Raw genomic sequence first — 4463 nt, 5'->3', positions numbered from 1 at the left:
GCTTGTGTTTCTTCCAGTCCAGCATTTCTCATGATGTACTCTGCATAGAAGTTAAATAAGCAGGGTGACAATATACAGCCTTGATGTACTCCTTTTCCTATTTGGAACCAGTCTGTTGTTCCATGTCCAGTTCTAACTGTTGCTTCCTGACCTGCATACAGATTCCTCAAGAGGCAGGTTAGGTAGTCTGGTATTCCCATCTTTTTCAGAATTTTCCACAGTTTATTGTGGTCCACACAGTCAAAGGCTTTGGCATAGTCCATAAAGCAGAAATAGATGTTTTTCTGGAACTCTCTTGTAATGGATGTAGAATTTTGTCAAAAGCTTTTGCTGCATCTATTGAGATGATCATATGGCTTTTATTCTTCAATTTGTAATTGTGCTGTGTCACCCTGATTGATTTGTGAATAGTCAAGAATTCTTCCATCCTCCCTGGGGTAAATCTGACTTAATCATGATGTATGGTCCTTTCAATGTGTTGTTGGATTCAGTTGTTAGTGTTGTTTAAGATTTTCAAATCTATGTTCATCAGTGATATTGGTCTGCAATTTCCTTTTTTACAGTATTGTTGTCTGGTTTTGTTATTAGGGTAATAGTGGCCTTTTATTAATAGAACAAATTTGTGAGTGCTCCTTCCTTTTCAAATTTTGGAAGAGTTTCAGAAGGGTGGGTTCTAACTTTTCTTTGAATGTTTGAAAGAATTTCCCTTTGAAGTCATCTATTCTTGGGATTCTGATATGTGGAAACTTTCTTAATCATATTTTCAATTTCAGTACTGGTTGTTGGTATGTTCATATTTTCTATTTACTCCTGACATAGTCTTGGAAGGTTGCACCTTTCTAAGAATTTATCCATTCCTTCAGTGTCATCAGTTTTATTGGCATGGTTATTTGTAGTAGTTTCTTATGATCCTTTGCATTTCTATGGTGTCCCTTGTAACTTCTCCTTATTGTAATTGTATTGATTTGAGTCTCTCACCCTTTTTTCCTTGATGAGCATGGCTAAAGTTTTATCAATCTTATTTATCTTTCCAAAGAATCAGCTTTTAGTTTCATCGCTCTTTTCTATTTTTATCTCTATTTCACTTATTTCGACTCTAATCTTCATATTTTCCTTCCTACTAACTTTGGTTAACCTAGAAATTAAAAGATGCTTTCTCTTTGGAAGAAAAGCTGTGACAAACCTAGACAGCATGTTAAAATGCAGAGACATCACTTTGCTGACAAAGGTCTGTGGTTTTCCCAGTAGTCATGTATAGATGTAAGAGCTGGGACATAAAGAAGGCTGAGAGCTGAAGAATCTATGCTTTTGAATTGTCCTGGAGAAGGCTATTGAGAGTCCCTTGGGCTATAAGGAAATCAAACTAGTGAATCCTAAAGGAAATAAACCCTGAATACTCTTTGGAAGGACAGATGCTGAAGCTAAAGCTCCCATGCTTTGGCCACCTGTTAAACAGTGTTGACTCCTTGGAAAAGACCCTGATGCTGGGAAAGATTGAATGCAAAAGGAAAAGCAGGTGGCAGAGGGTAAGATTGGTTAAATAGCATCACTGATTCAACATGAATTTAAGCAAACTCTGGGAGACAGTGAAGTACAGAGGATCCTAGAGCACTGCAGTCTAGGGGGTCTCAAAGTATCAGACATGATTTAGTCACCAAACAATAACAACTGACCTTGGATTTTGTTCATTATTCTTTCTCTAGTTGCTTTAGGTGTAAGTTTAGGTGGTTTATTTGAGACTTTTCTTGTTTCCTAAGGTAAAATTTTATTCCTAATAACTTTTCTCTTAGAACTGCTTTTGCTGCACTCCATAGGTTTTAGATTGTAATGTTTTCATCGTCATTTTAGCATAGTTTTTTTTTTTTTTCTCTTAAACTTCTTCAATGACCAAGGGGTTGGTTAGTTAGTAACATATTTTTTAGTGTCTACATATTTGGATTTTTCTTGTTTTTCCTGATAATTTATTTCTAATCTCATAACATTGTGGTTAGAAAAGATGTTTGATATAATTTCAATTTCCTTACGTTTACCAAGGCTTAGTTTGTGGCCCAATATGTAATATGTTATCTATGCAGTTAATCCTGGAGAATGTTCCGTGTTCACTTGAGAAGGAAATGTATTCTGCTGCTTTTGGATGGAATGGGTCTCTACAAATCAATTAAATTCATCTAGTCTGATATATCTTTTAAGGCCTATGTTTTCTTATTGATTTTCTGTCTAGATTATCTGACCATTGGTGTAAGCAATATGTTAAAGTTCCCCAGTTTTATTGTGTTACTGTCCATTTCCCCTTTTATGGCTATTAGCATTTGGCTTATATACTGAGTTGCTGCTAATGAGGTGCATGTATATTTACAATTGTTATATCTTCTTCTTGGATTAATCCTTTGGTCATTATGCGTGTACTCCTTTCTCTCTTATTCAGTTTAGTTCAGTTCAGTCACTCAGTCATGTCCGACTCTTTACAACCCCATGAACCTCAGCACACTAGGCTTCCCTGTCCATCACTAACTCCCAGAGTCCACCCAAACCCATGTCCCTCGAGTCAGTGATGCCATCAAACCATCCCATCCTCTATCGTCCCCTTCTCCTCCTGCCCTTAATCTTGTAGCGGTGTTTATTTTAAAGTCAATATTTTTTTTCTGATATGAGTATTGCTACTCTAGATTTCTTTTGGTTTCTATTTGCATGGAATATCCTTGTCCATCCCAGTACTTGCAGTCTGTAATTTCTCCTAGAGCATATATATGAGTTTTGTTTTTGTATCCACATATTGTCTATGCCTTTTTGTAGGAGCATTTAATCAATACATTTAATGCAATTTTCAATATATATGTTCCTTTGATATTTCTTAATTATTTTGGATTTATTTTTGTAAGTCTTTTTTCTTTCATTCCAATTTTGTTCAGTTCTGTTGTGGTTTGATGACTATATTTAGCATATTGTTTGAGTTGCTTTTACATTTTTGTGTGTTTATCTACTATAGTTTTTTGTTTTGCTTTTCCCATGATGTTTTGATATGGTAGTCTGTATATGCACAAGGTTGTTTTACTCTCTATATCTCTTTCTTGTCTAGAGAAGTTCTGTTAGCATTTGTTAAATACTGATATAGTGGTGCTGAATTCTTTCAGTTTTGTTCATCTTAAAGATTTTGATTTCTCTTTCAAATCTGAATGAGAGCTTTGCTGGGTGGAGTATTCTTGGTTGCAGTTTCTCCCCATTCATTATTTTAACTATATCCTGCCACCCTTTTCTGGCTTGCAGAGCTTCTGCTGAAAAATAAGCTAATAACTTTATGAGGTTTGTTTCTGTTCCTTAATTGATTTAAAATTTTTTCTTTGTCCTTAAATTTTTTCAGTTTAAATAATATGTGTCTTGGAGTTTTATGCCTTGGATTCATCCTGTATGGGGCTTCCTGTACTTCCTGGACTTGAGTGACTGTTTCCTTTATCATGTTCAGTTGATTGCACTGCTGCAATCACCATCTGCAGTGATTTTGGAGCCCCCCAAAATAAAGTCTGACACTGTTTTCACTGCTTCCCCATCTATTTCCCATGAAGTGATGGGACCAGATGCCATAATCTTCGTTTTCTGAATGTTGAGCTTTAAGCCAACTTTTTTGCTCTCCTCTTTCACTTTCATCAAGAGGCTTTTTAGCTCCTCTTCACTTTCTGCCATAAGGGTGGTGTCATCTGCATATCTGAGGTTACTGATATTTCTCCCAACAGTCTTGATTCCAGCTTGTATTTCTTCCAGTCCAGCGTTTCTCATGATGTACTTTGCATAGAAGTTAAATAAGCAGGGTGACAATATACAGCCTTGACATACTCCTTTTCCTATTTGGAACCAGTCTGTTGTTCCATGTCCAGTTCTAACTGTTGCTTCCTGACCTGCATACAGATTTCTCAAGAGGCAGGTCAGGTGGTCTGGTATTCCCATCTTTTTCAGAATTTTTCACAGTTGATTGTGATCCACACAGTCAAAGGCTTTGGCATAGTCAATAAAGCAGAAATAGATGTTTTTCTGAAACTCTCTTGCTTTTTCCATGATCCAGCAGATGTTGGCAATTTGATCTCTGGTTCCTCTGCCTTTTCTAAAACCAGCTTGAACATCAGGGAGTTCACGGTTCACGTATTGCTGAAGCCTGGATTGGAGAATTTTGAGCATTACTTTACTAGCATGTGAGATGAGTGCAATTGTGCAGTAGTTTGAGCATTCTTTGGCATTGCCTTTCTTTGGAATTGGAATGAAAACTGATTTTTTTCCAGTCCTGTGGCCACTGCTGAGTTTTCCAAATTTGCTGGCATATTGAGTGCAGCACTTTCACAGAATCATCTTTCAGGATTTGAAACAGCTCAACTGGAATTCCATCACTTCCACTAGCTTTGTTCATAGTGATGTTTTCTAAGGCCCACTTGAGTTCACATTCCAAGATATCTGGCTCTAGATTAGTGATCACATAA

This window comes from Capricornis sumatraensis, chromosome 1 (genome assembly GCF_032405125.1).
Source record: "Capricornis sumatraensis isolate serow.1 chromosome 1, serow.2, whole genome shotgun sequence".
Taxonomy (NCBI): domain Eukaryota; kingdom Metazoa; phylum Chordata; class Mammalia; order Artiodactyla; family Bovidae; genus Capricornis; species Capricornis sumatraensis.
Note: the sequence above shows the minus strand (reverse complement) of the source record.